At 45.6% G+C, this 13,462-nt stretch overlaps 1 long non-coding RNA gene across 1 annotated transcript; it reads right to left on the bottom strand.

Moving 5' to 3' along the window:
* Positions 1 to 4,591: 4,591 nt before the first annotated feature.
* On the bottom strand, positions 4,592 to 13,367 carry LOC129734766 (uncharacterized). The gene is made up of 2 exons (XR_008730373.1): positions 12,274 to 13,367; positions 4,592 to 11,847 (listed from the first exon to the last, which is right to left on the bottom strand). It is a non-coding gene; the product is annotated as an uncharacterized LOC129734766 (long non-coding RNA).
* Positions 13,368 to 13,462: the final 95 nt, after the last annotated feature.

Below are 13,462 nucleotides of genomic sequence, written 5' to 3'. Positions count from 1 at the left end.
GTAATCCTAACACATGTTCTTATTTCATTTTATAAGGACCAGCGGAAGAGTTTGTATCCACTGGCTTCTTTACTGCTCCAAAAAGCATGCCTCTTCTGTAATCAAAGTTTATGATAAAAATGAAATGAGCCTAAGGAGCCTAATTCATACCTCCTTCTTCCACATCCCACATCCACTCCATCCCGCACTAAGGAGTCTGTATTTGACATTGGTTTAGGTTATTTTCTTCTTAACAGACTACCTGCATGCAGATTGCTAACTTTTAGGATCACAGTCCTGTTTTAAAATAATGGAAAATCAGTAACAATTTGCCAGCAGTGAACAATGCGCCAGACCTAGTTTGGCAACGCAGTAGAACACATTAGTGGTGAGCAATACAGTCTGAGTTTTTGGATGTACAGATACCAAATAGGTATCGTAATAGAAGCAACCCAAACATTTTTGGAGCATCTTTCACTTTTACGTTTTGCTAACCCCTTTCTTAGGCGATCTCACCGCTCTTGATCGATATGGGACTTTACCTCAATAGAAAACCTGGTGTAATACACACCCCCTTTTTCTTCTCTTCTGCCCTCCCTACAAGACTTACGCCCCTTCCAGGCCCACATAAACACAGTGGTAGCTCTCCTCCATGTCCTGCACCCTCCCTATGCCAGTGCACCAGGGCACAGTCACAATGACGCTGCAGGGTCTCTCTCCACCTGCAGCAGAGAGGGGCATAACATGGTTGGGTGGCATAGAGCAGCTGAACCTAGTTAAGGGTATCCAAAGAGGACAGAAGGCAGTATCGTTAGGGTACTGTGTCTAATAACTTTGTACCTCATTGATCAGTGCATATATTTAATTTAACTGTAGTATATGTTATAGATCTAATGCAACTAGCACTAAGCCACAGTAGCGTTGATCAAAGGGTATCGGCAGGAAAGGACTTCTGCGCAGAGTGGACTAACGCCAACACCAGATAAGGTCAGCCACAGCTTCACCTGGCCAGGCTCACAAGCCCCTGTGGATGAAACACTATGGCCTCTCCAGGTAGCTTGTTCCAGTGCTGGGCCAAAGAAGTTACCGGCCTGCACTCTGACACACTTCTTGTCACTGAAGTCCACGAGTTTTCTGTATGTCTGATCCTCAAGTTTCTCAAAGTCTCTCAATAGAAGCTCTGCCTGTAGGCATGTCACCCTCTTCCACTAAATTGTACTGCCACAAATTGGACATCTCATCGCAACAGACCCAGCACAACCCTTCCTAGAGAACTGGAACTCCACTTGAAACCACTATCTGTGTTTGTAAAATCATTAGGAGGAAGAGATCAAAACTTCTCCAGGGCCCTGGCATTTGAATTCATCCTAAGTCTAACATTTTCACTGACAGTGAGGAGGGAGGCAGGAATAAAACAAGATCCACTCAGGTCCTGAGAAACAATTCTGTTTCTCGCCTTTCTAAACAGCTGGTTTAGGGTTTTGCTACTGGAAAATTCCTTTAGTGTCCTTAAAAAGCATGGGCTTACCACAGTGCATTGAATTTTGCCATCTCAGAAGCTGCAACAATTACGCAATTAACTATTATCCTGCAATCTGTAATCAGTAAATTTGAATGTTAACTACTCAGAATACAAGTAATCATCAAGTAGGCATCTGATTTGCATGGATTTCTTCAGTGACAAAATGCAGTATTTATTTTACCATATACGCATAGCACGGAGGAATACAGAAAAAAAACTATGTGTGCGGAATCCCGGGGCAGTTTTTAATCTGCTAACAAAAGGTGCAGACGAGACTAATTGCTATTTCCATCTCACCTGTAGTTCCACTTCCAGAGCGATGTCCTCCGGAGTGAGTGCCAAGCGCTGATTCACTGAGAGCATAGCGCCACCTGCTGCCCAAGTTAGGCTTCAGAAGGAAGACGTTTTTGCCATCTTTCCACGTAATATTGCTAGGTTTAACTAAAAAAAAATAAAAATAAACTACCTCTCTGTATAGACCTTATCCTCTGATTATTAAAGAAGTCTCCAACATATAAAACTTTCAAGGGTTCTGCACCTCAGACATTGTGTGGATACTCCTACTAGGTGTTTCTGAGCCATTTCAATTATTTTGTCATGTTCACATTCAGTGCTGCCAAGGTGCTTCTCTAGAAAACATGCCTTATAGCTTTTGTACACACAGGTAGTTTAGTCTAGTATAAAGCAAGGGATGTAGAAGGACCTGTGTCTTCAATGTGTAATTTATTACAATGATGCAACAAATAAGTGACTAAGATGCTCTGACAGTAATTCAACCTCAAACAAATATACAGTAGTTATGTCTGTGTGGGTCTGCCTTTGGTTCATAACACATTAGCAGGTGCCTTCCTGTACCGCACCTCTTCCTGATCCACCAGCCTACTCATGTGGATGCATTCTGCTCTCCTGACATCTTAGAAGCTTGGTGTCACCTCTCTTAAAAAATGCTGCTGTGCAGCTGGGAATATTGGGTTTGCATGGCAAGGTTTTTGTAGTGGGAAAGCTTCTGTGAGAAGCTTCCAGAATTTTTCTCCATGTCTGACAGAGCCAGTGCCAGCTGGCTCCATGATGGACCCACTGCTAGCTGAGGCTGAGCCCATCAGCAGCAGTGGTAGCGCCTCTGTGGTGTATTTAAGAAGGTAGCAAAACCCCTGCACAACTGCAGTCGTAGAGAGGAGTGAGACTATGTGAGGGCAACAACCCTGCAGACCCCCAGGGCAGTGCAGAAGGAGGGCAGGAGGTGCCCGAGGCACCAGGGCAGAGGTTCCCCTGCAGCCCGTGGGGAAGCCCATGGTGAGGCAGCCTGTGCCCTGCAGCCCATGGAGGTTAGCGGTGGAGCAGGTGGATGTTCCCAAAGGAGGCTTGACCCTGTGGGAAGCCCACGCTGGAGCAGGCTCCTGGCAGGACCTGTCGGGGACACATGCTGGAGCGGTCTGATCCTGAATGACTGCACCCCGTGGAAGGGACCCATGCTGGAGGAGTTCATGAAGAACTGTAGCCCATGGGAAGGACTCACGTTGGAGAAGTTAGTGGAGAACTGTCTCCCGTGGGAGCGACCCCACGCTGGGGCAGGGCAGAGCATGAGGAGCCTCCCCTGAGGGGGCAGGAGCAGCAGAGACAGCGTGTGAGGGGCTGACCGCAGCCCCCACACCCCGACCCCTGTGCCACTGAGGGGGAGGAGGAGATAGATAAATTCAAGAGTCAAATTAAGCCTGGGAAAAAGGAAGGGATGGGGAGAAGGTCTTTTTAAGATTTCATTTTATTTTCATTATCCTACTCTGATTTTCATGGTAATAAATTAAACTAGTTTTTCCCCAAGCCAAGTCTGTTTTGGCCACAATGGTGATCAGTGAGTCCCTGTCCTTATTTTGACCCACAAGCCTCTCATTACATTTTCTCTCCCCTGTCTGGTTGAGGGAGTGATATAGCAGCTTTAGTGGGCACCTCACATTTAGCTAGGGTCAACCCACCACGCTGGGCTTGGTCCACTTCCAGAAGACAGAGCACCTAACTAGCAGGCTCGGTTCCCGGTTTATGTGCTATGCTGCCTTGTCCTGTTATCAGCTGGAGCTCTGGTGTGATCCTGGATTTTATTTCCCCCAGGAAGCAGCAAAGAGGCAGGATGCCCTGAATGCTTAACATCAGAAAACTTCTGAGGAAATTACTGTCTTGCACTGCTATCATAGCTATCTTGCACAGACAGCCTAGTGGCTCTGTCTGAGTTCCCTCTCCTCCCTCTCACCACCTGAGTTGCACCCTCTCTATATATGCACAAAGAAGCTCTAACATGATTAGAAGTTTTGCACAAGAGACCTTTTAATAGCTCATGACTAAAGGAATGCAGTTGCAGGAAACCAGACAGATAAGGGGCTGGAGACTATAGCGCATAATTATGAGGAAGCCTGCCCAGAAGTGAAGAAGAACAACTGGAGCTGTTTTGAAGGACAACTTTTTTTAGCAGGCCAGAACCACTTGAATGTTTGGTCTGTAGTGGTAAAAGACCTAGAGATCTCCAGAGAAGTGGTCCTAGAAGTGTAAGAAATTCTTCTGCTTGAATAGTCCTTATTTCTCTGTGCTCAAATTAGTGACTCATTTGCTGACTACCTTGCTTCTAATACAGGACAACTCTACCATGTCCTACCCTGCAAAACTGTTGTGCAGTGATGGACAACAGTCTGAGAAACCAGCAGGTAATGAACAAGCACAAATCACTACTCAAAACAGACTGTGCCCTTATTTGCTTCAGCCTTTTCCCCCATCTGATAACTCATTGCAATCACTGCAGACCAAAGAGCCAGGGCTGATAAAACTAAAGACCCCAGAGCTATCTACTTGGAAGCAGTAGTTCTCCACCAGAATAGGAGACTCCATTAGTCTGAAGACCTCAAACCCAGTGACAACACTGCTTCAGACCTCAGAATTCCCAGACAGCTGTGAAGCGAAAAGAAAAATCAACAAAAGACCACAAGGAGTTTTATAGCCAGCCAGTAGACAAGAATATTTCTGCTGTGCTGGTGCTTTCTCCCAACATGTTTTTCACACCTTCTAGGGGCTTAAATACCGAAGCCACAGACTTGACTCAATACCAGAATCATTCAGGTTTTCTTTAATTCAAACAACATAGCAAACACTGAAACACTAATCACACAATAACACACAGTGAGGCTGCCATCGAAACCACAATTCCCTTTACAAAACAATGTGAATATTACATGTGCTGTGTCCACAGTTTGCTTTGTAGGTGGTTCACATACTTACACTCATCATGTGTCTGGCATGTGCATCCATTCACAAACTCTTGTTTGAGGCAGGTTTGGCCTGTGAGTTTTCTTCAAGTTACACCAGTTAAACATCCTGTTTTGGTTAGTTCTCATCCCTAATTACTTATGTATGTCAACATCAGTACCAGCAGTCTCAGTGTGTAGCTCACACACAGCTCCTGTATAATCTTCTTCCATTTTGAAATTCTCTTCAGCCAACAAACATACTTGAAGTCAGCTGGTCCTGAGCTCATAATTCAAGCACTCTGTGGTTACACACAGGATTTGTAGTCTGCTGGGGGTTTTCAGCCTTCTAGATCTAACAGGTACCTGGACACCCCTGATATATAAAGGATGTCCTTAAAAATAAATCTGTACAAAGTAGCCAGAATAAAAGAGAACATACATCTGGCAAAATCTGGGCATACAATCACCCTACAGAAGACTGTGTATAAGCTAGGTGAGGAATTTACAGTGCAGCAAATGACACCCTGCTAGAAGTTTATTCCATTTTCAAACTGCAGAGTCTTCACAGCTTTTCCCTATAGGAAATTCATGTATGTAGCTACTTGTAGTATGGAATTATCTACCTATCTTAGTCATAACTCCTCCTTGTACACAAGTCCCTCAGCTGCAGTACTCTATGCCATTTACATAGAGAGTAAGCTACTGCATGTAAAGTTTCAGGCTCGTCTGCAAAAAATATGACCACGCATACTTAAAGGACGTGTTCCACTACTAAACAAAGTCAAACAGCTCAACTGCTTACAACCAGGGTGAAAACATTTAGCTGTAATTTAAGTCAGTTTCAGTTAACTTAGGAATTTAGCTTAGCTTGGAAAGGCAGCAAGTAAAGTATCAACTGGTTTCCAAATAATGGGAAAGTCACACTTCTTGCTAACTGTGATAAATTTATTTCAAAAATTAACCAACGGGCCTTCAGCATACTCTAAAAATGTCTTCAAGAGACACCAATGTGGAATTCCCAGTCTGGTGTCAATTCACACCCTATTTTACTGGGCAGTAACATCCCCATGTGTTGGCCAGACTACAGAGGCCACAGAATTATTACTCAGTGATAAGAAGTCACTATTTCCTCTCTGCTGCTTTGTTATTTCTCAAGTAAGAAGGGGAGTCAAGTGCAGAGACTATATGGTAAATTTCTTTGCACACCTGGAAACACTGCTGGGAGATCTCCAATCACTTTGAAGTGACTGTGGTAGCCACAGCAGAACTGGAAGAACTGGGAGCCAACTTTACCACTTCCTCCTGTAAAAGCTATGGCTGTCCACTGCTGGGAGATCTCCAATCACTTTGAAGTGACTGTGGTAGCCACAGCAGAACTGGAAGAACTGAGAGCCAACTTTACCACTTCCTCCTGTAAAAGCTATGGCTGTCCAGCCCTCTTCCACCATTTTGGTTAGCAAGATGAACCTTTGAGATTCCTTAATGTCCAAAACTGCTTTTGTTTTTTTCTCCTTTTTAACACAAGGGGGGTGATGTGTGAAAGAACCTGTACAATTCTGTTGTAGAAGTCAAGCTCAGCTATATTCATATCATGTTTTATTTTTCACTGCAGAAATTTTTTCCCCCTTCAGACCTCCCAGAAGATAGGGTTAAACCATAACTAATTGATGCTTAACTTTATACCTTAGAGAATGGAAAAGCCGTCACTGACAGAACCAAGGGATGCAGATTCCTTATCCGAATATTGATTCACATTTTCACTGCTGAGTTTTTAAAAATGTCCACAGAAATGCAAATGTACTTCTAGTACTCATACACTAGGTATTTATAAGCTATAAAGTTGTGTAAGTCTTTACAGGCATAGATAAGTGTACATTCTTGTTCTACACAGTTTACAATCTAAGCAAAAAGTCTACAGTAACAAAGGATCAAAATCCAATCCTCTCAGGAGCACGACATCAAACATACAGACAGGCTAAGGATAAAGCATGATAGATTTCCAAATCCAAGACTTTGAGTTGATAGTGGAGCACAGTGATCTGTAAGACTTACTGCTTGTCCAGGTTGTCCTATGAATTAGAGGTATAAAGTCATAAAGCACAGATACTTTAAAACAGCATTTGCTAGTCATAGTACAGTCTGGAAGCATTAACCTTTAAGGATAATCTGTTATCATTAAAGTCTTAGTTATCACTCGATGTATCAGCTTACTGACAGTTTTCAAAAAGAAAATTCTCCCCCAAATCATGATATGTCTTTAATCCACTATAATGAGTATAAAAAATAAGGTGTACCTCATACCTGAAATCTACTTCACTGTCAAAGCCTCCTTACACAAATGAGGTGTTTTTTCCATCACTGTCCCCAGCTGTTATGGCCCCATTTCCTTATTTCTACAAATAGCTGCAAACTATTCCTTCCTTCCCAGACTCCTCTTCAGCCTCATTTACTATATCTCATCCTGCTTCTCTCCATTGCCAACATACATATCCGATTCTATAAAACAGGCAAGTTGGAGGCAACTACTAATTCTGTCAAAGACAGAAAAGTTACTCAGGAATTAAATCCCACGGTGCATATTCTTCAGGTAAAGGAAATGACCATGCCACATGTTGCCACTTACATGTCCTACTAAGAACTTCCACTAAGAAAGTCCTCACGTCCCAGACCCCTCCCCACAGACTAATAGGAAATAACACAGCACATACCTTCTATTGGTGTCCTGCTGTCCCCCGAGAACATATGGAACCATTTGTTCTGCCAGTGCATGCAGATGTGTTTCCATCACTGACACCAGGGTTTGTCATTCATGTGGCAGAGGGTGCATGCCATGTTTTTTTAGGGTAGTAATGGGGCATGGTTATGAGGTTCATAAGAGACAAGGTAACTGAAACAGGCTGTCTGGCCAGGAAGCCTGTCATGTCCTTGGCTTTAATAATAATTTAAGTGTGGTTATTTTCTCTATACCCCTGTGAATAAAGATTTTGTTTGGGGGATTAATTAATCTCAAAGAAGTTGCCTCATATTGACAACTGATTTACGCCATGCGCATATTTTCTTTCTGCCTTGTTAGCTGTCTTCAAGGAACTGAAAATGTCAACTGTGTGTGCTTGGGATCCACTCAATCATCCAGATCTTGTGTTCATTCCCTACCAAGGAAGTACAGAGGAAAAGGACAGACATACATCAGTCTGTGGCTGTCTAACCTCAGACTCCATTCCACATCTCTGCAATGCTAGCCCCATGTCTTTATTGTTTTAAAATTTCCCCTTGTTATGTTCCTTGAATTGACTGGGGTTTGGGTTTTTTTTTTCCCCTAAAGAGCATGAATCACACTGATGTCTTCTCTCCTTGTGCACATGCTGGAAACAATTACAGTCCCAGCTCTGCAATTTCATCAGTCTGCTATGCTCAGCGGAAACCCCACTGAAATCAGCAGGCCTCTGAAGACAGACATACTGGAGGACTGCAGGCTGCGGTCAAATACTCTTCAATTTTGCCTCTCCCTGCTTATCTTCTACTTCTTCCCTGTGAGCTTAGAACCAGTCCCCAGATGCAATATAAAACTGGGTTACATTACAGCACTTCAAACGTAAATAGTGTCTAAAAATACCAATGCAAACTCAGACTGCTTGTGGTTATTAAAGACTCTACAGTCAGGTTTCCTCAGAAAAAGAGGATAGCACATTCATGTCTGTCTACTCCATGCTCCCATCCAATAAGTTTTAAGTCCTAGTGGCCAATTTCAAGCAAAAATGGCAGAGAGCTAGATGTCTCAGAAGTACTAAGTTCCTGTAAGTTCATTGAATATACAGATGAGTAAAAGAAAGAAACTATATTCATAGACTTAAACAAGGAAAGGCTACCTGTTCTCTTCATTGATTATCAGAAAATCTACCCAGAGAAGAAAAAAAAAAAAAAGCCAAATTATTTAATTACTTTTCTGTGCACAGAATTGCTTATTTAAAGAGTGAAAATAATAAATAAATAGGTCAGTATTTATTAGGTGACTAATAAATATACATACTTATTGGTATAGAAACTACAACCACCGAAAACGGAGCTGAAAGCAAAAATGCTTAGTGTGTCTATAGCCACCAGCATTTTCATAGAATCATAGAATAGGTTGGGTTGGAAGGGACCTTAAAATCATTTAATTCCACCCACATGCCATGGGCAGGGACATCTTCCACTAGGCCAACTAGGCTACTCAAAGCCACAACCAGCCTGGCCTTGAACAGTTCCAGGGATGAGGCATCCACAGCTTCTCTGGGCAACCTGTTCCAGTGACTCGCCACTCTCACAGTAAAGAATTTCTTCCTAATATCTAATCTAAATCTACCCTCTTTCAGTTTAAAGCCATTAGCCCTTGTAAAAAGTCCCTCTCCAACTGTCTTGCAGGCCCCCTTTAGGTATTGGAAGGCTGCTTAATAAGGTCTCACCAGAACCTTCCTTCTCCAGGCTGAACAACCCCAACTCTCTCAGCCTGTCTTCATAGGAGAGGTGCTCCAGCCCTCTAATCGTTTTCATGGCCCTCCTCTGGACTCACTTCAATAGGTCCATGATCTTCTGATGCTGGGGCTCCAGAGCTGAACACAGCACTCCAGGTGGGGTTTCACAAGAGCTGAGTAGAGGGGAAGAATCCCCTCCTTTGACCTCCTAGTCATGCTTCTTTTGACGCAGCCCAGGATTTGGTTGGCTTTCTGGGCTGCAAGTGCACATTGCTGGGTCATGTTGAGCTTCTCACCAACCAGCACCCCCAAGCCCTCCTGAGGGCTGCTCTCAATCTGTTCTCTGCCTAGCCTGTATCTGTGCTTGGGACTGCCCCAACCCAGGTGCAGGATCTTGCATTTGGCCTTGTTGAACTTCATGAGGTTCACACAGGCCCAGCTCTCAAGCCTGTCAAGGTCCCTCTGGATGGCACCCCACCCTTCCAGTGTACCATACTACCAGCTTGGTGTCATCAACAAACTTACTGAGGCTGCCACTCAATCCCACTGTCCATGTCACCAACGAAGATGTTAAATAGCACCAGTCCCGATACCAGTCCCTGAGGAATGGCACATGTCACTGGTCTCCACTTGGACACCGAGCCATTGGGTTGAGTGCAACTCTCTGAATACGACCATCCAGCCAATTCCTTATCCACTGAGTGGTCCATCCATCAAATCCATGTCTCTCTAGTTCAGAGAAAAGGATGTCATGCGAGACAGTGTCAAATGCTTTGCAGAAGTACAGGTAGATGACATGAGTTGCTCTTCCCTTATCCACCAACGCTGTAATGCCACCACAGAAGAATATCAAATCTGTCAGGCATGATTTACCCTTAGTGAAGCCATGCTGGCTGTTACCAATCACCTCCTTAATTTCCATGTGCCTTAGCATAGTTTCCAGGAGGATATGCTCCGTGATCTTGCTGGGCACTGAAGTGAGACTGACCAGCCTTTAGTTCCTTGGGTCTTCCTTTTTTTTCTTTTTAAAAATGGGAGTTATGTTTCCCCTTTTCCAGTCAGTGAGAACTTCACCAGACTGCTATGACTTCTCAAATATGATGGATAGTGTCTTACCCACTCGACCTGCCAGTTCCCTCAGGGCCCAGGGACGCATCTCATCAGGTCCTATGGATTTGTGCACCTCCAAGTTCCTTAGATGGCCTCAAACCTGATCTTCTCCTACAGCAGGTATTTCTTCATTCTCTCAGTTGCTGCTTTTGCCTTCTGTGACTTGGGTGGTGCAGCAGGAGCACTTGCTGGTGAAGAGTGAGGCAAAAAAGTCATTAAGTACTTCAGCCTTCTCCATGTCCCAGGTAACCAGGTCTCCTGCTTCCTTCTGGAGAGGGCCCACATATTCCATAGTCTTCCTTTTATCATGACGAGCCTATAGAAGTTTTTCCTGTTGTCCCTGGTCAGGTTTAACAGGACTTTAGTTTTGCTAACCTGATCCCTGGCTTCTCAGACAATTTCTCTGTATTCCTCCCAGGCTACCTCCTTGCTTCCACACTATGCAGGCTTCCTTTCTGTGTTTGAGTTTGTCCAGGAGCTCCTTGTTCATCCATGCAGGCCTCCTGGTGGTTTTGCCCAATTTCCTTTTTGTTGGGACACATCACTCCTGAGCTTGGAGGAGGTGATCCCTGACTACTAACCGGCTTTCTGGGGCCCCTCTTCCCACCAGGGCTTTATCCCATAGTACCCTACCAACAGATCCCTGAAATGGGCAAAATTCTGCTTTCCTGAAGTGCAGGATAATGAGATTGCTGTGCACCCTCCTCAACGGCCTAAGGATCTGAAATCTACTGTTTCATGGTCACTGCAGACAAGACTGTCTTTGAGCTTCATATGTCTCACCAGCCCCTCCTTGTTCCAGCATAGCATCTCTCCTCGTTGGCTCCTCTACCATTTGGAAAAGAAAGTTATCAATGTGTTCCAAGAACCTCCTGAATTGCTTATGCCCTGCTGTGTAGTCCCTCCAACAGACATTGGGGTGGCTGAAATTCCGTGAGGAGCAGGGCTTGTGAACATGAGCTGCCCCTCTCTGTCTATAGAGGGCCTCATCTGCTTAGACTACCTGGTTGGGCAGCCTCTAGCAGACCCCCACTATAATGTCACCTGTCCCTTCCCTCCCTTTGGTCCTCTCCTGTAAACTCTCCCATTGCTCTTCATTCATCCTGAGGAGGAGCTCCATGCCCTCCACCTGGTCGTTGACATAGAGAGCAACATCGCCTCCTTGTCTCCCCTGTCTGTCTTTCCTGAAGAGCCTGCATCCTTCCATCCCAACACTCCAGTCATAGGAGCCATCCCACCACTGTCTCCATGATGCCAATAAGATCATAACCCTGCAGGCATGCACATGTCTCTTAACTCCTCATGTTTATTCCCTGTGCTACACGTGTTTGCATAGAGGCATTGAAGTTGGGCCCCCATGAAGCTGACTTACCGGCTGGAATGGCTGGAATTCCTTTGTGGTGCTCTTCAGGTGCTCTCCTGCTCACCTGAAATCCCTCTCTGAGCATCTCTTGCTGGCACTGGCATCAAACTGGTAGGAGCGGGATGGACTGAGGTTCCTCTCCCCCTGCAACTTTAGTTTAAAGCCTTTGGGATGGCCAGGCTGGTTAACACTTGCCTGTAAACAGCAGACCTAGTTTAGTATCTTAGAGCTCCACAGCAACTTCAGCAACTCATGTTTGCCCTCTACCTCCCCAACAGTTTACTGATCTCTCAGTTGTGCAAAAGAAACCTATGAAATAATCCAGATTTTCTAAATATGCCTAAAAAGATGAACAGAGGTAGGCAACACGAACAGCTAAGTCAGCACAGTTGAGGAGACAGCCACACCAGGCAAAGGGGAGGTGTATCTAACAGGCAAGCCCAAACCTCTGCGGCCACTTGAGCAGCGAGGTGTAACAATTGCCTCTGACAGGGCCAGAGAGGCTGCACTGCCATTTCCACATACCTCACAGTATGCTGGGAGTGGGAGAGGAGATGTGCAGGCGGTGTGTGCTGTGTTACCTGTTTGGTATCACATAATAAAGAATTGCTTTTTACTTACAGCATGACAAGGTTAAATAACATTCTGCCACGGACAGGCTGCATCAAACTGTTCCATCAGGCCTTCACACTCCAGCTGCATGAATGGGCACAGTGAATGACAAAACAAGGATGTTTTGTGAGTCATTCCCTTCAGGTGCGTTCCACAGTCTAAACAGGCCTGGCACAGTCCCAGCCTTCCGCTCATCCTGCCATTTATTCCCTCTCTTTCCAAGGCACCATCACCTTTTTGGAGGGGGGCGAGGTTAGATCAGCCCCCCAGACCTGCTGACTGTGCAATCACAGAAAGCGTGACCGGGAGCAGAGCGGGCAGCTGGGACTCACCTCTTGAACTGCTGTGCAGCCCAGGCCCACAGTGATTCACCACGTGGGTGAGGTGCCAGGGTCTCCCAGGGCTTCTTGTCAGTAGGAAGAGCCGCTCCTCCAGACTTGCAAAGCGACAGGCCAGAAGAGGAGGACAAACCCTACTGAAGAAGAGGGGTTTGGCTTCTTGGTAATTCTGCAGCAAGACGCCTGTGTTCTTTGCAAAGAGATGCAACCTTCATTATGGAGACACTTTTTTTTCTGTTGTGTGGTTTGGTTTTTTGCTTTAAACTTAAGAGTCAGTTTGTAACCCAGAGCACGCGACCACAGCCAGCCTGCCGCAGACGGAAGACCGCTGAGGGCGAGATGGCTGACCAGCTCCTCAGTCACGCTGCACCGACAGCGGGCAGGTGCCAGCTCCCTGGCACTTCAGTGTTTGCAAGAACTGTTCCATCAGAGGTGGCTTAAAGCCTGAATTCCTGCCACGGTCACTTCCAGTTTTCAAACGCTCCATCCGTCCCCTGAGCACTTCACAACAGCTTCCACAATTTTGTACTGAGGTCTGCCGAAACACCCAGTTTATTCGGTTAAAGCTCAGAATACTTCACTGCGACTCGGACTCCTGCTCAGTCACAACGCAGTTTGTGACACAGCCGGCAGAAAGCCAGTTCAAACGCAGTTTCTGCTAAGGCTCAAACTGCTCTGCAGCAGTGCGAGAGATGCGTTCGTTCTCCCTTTATAAACACGTAACCCAACCCACGCCCGTTCCGCACAGACATGAACCTGGCCAGAACTGCCGACCCAGCAGCGCCCGGCCCCCGCTCCCTCGGGCGCCCCCACCGCGGCGCAACCCACCCCCCGCCATGGCGGCGGGACGCACCGCCCGC

This window comes from Falco cherrug, chromosome Z (assembly GCF_023634085.1).
Source record: "Falco cherrug isolate bFalChe1 chromosome Z, bFalChe1.pri, whole genome shotgun sequence".
In the NCBI taxonomy this organism is placed as follows: Eukaryota; Metazoa; Chordata; class Aves; order Falconiformes; family Falconidae; genus Falco; species Falco cherrug.
The sequence above is the reverse complement of the archived record's forward strand: the minus strand, read 5'-3'. Positions and strand labels throughout refer to the sequence as shown.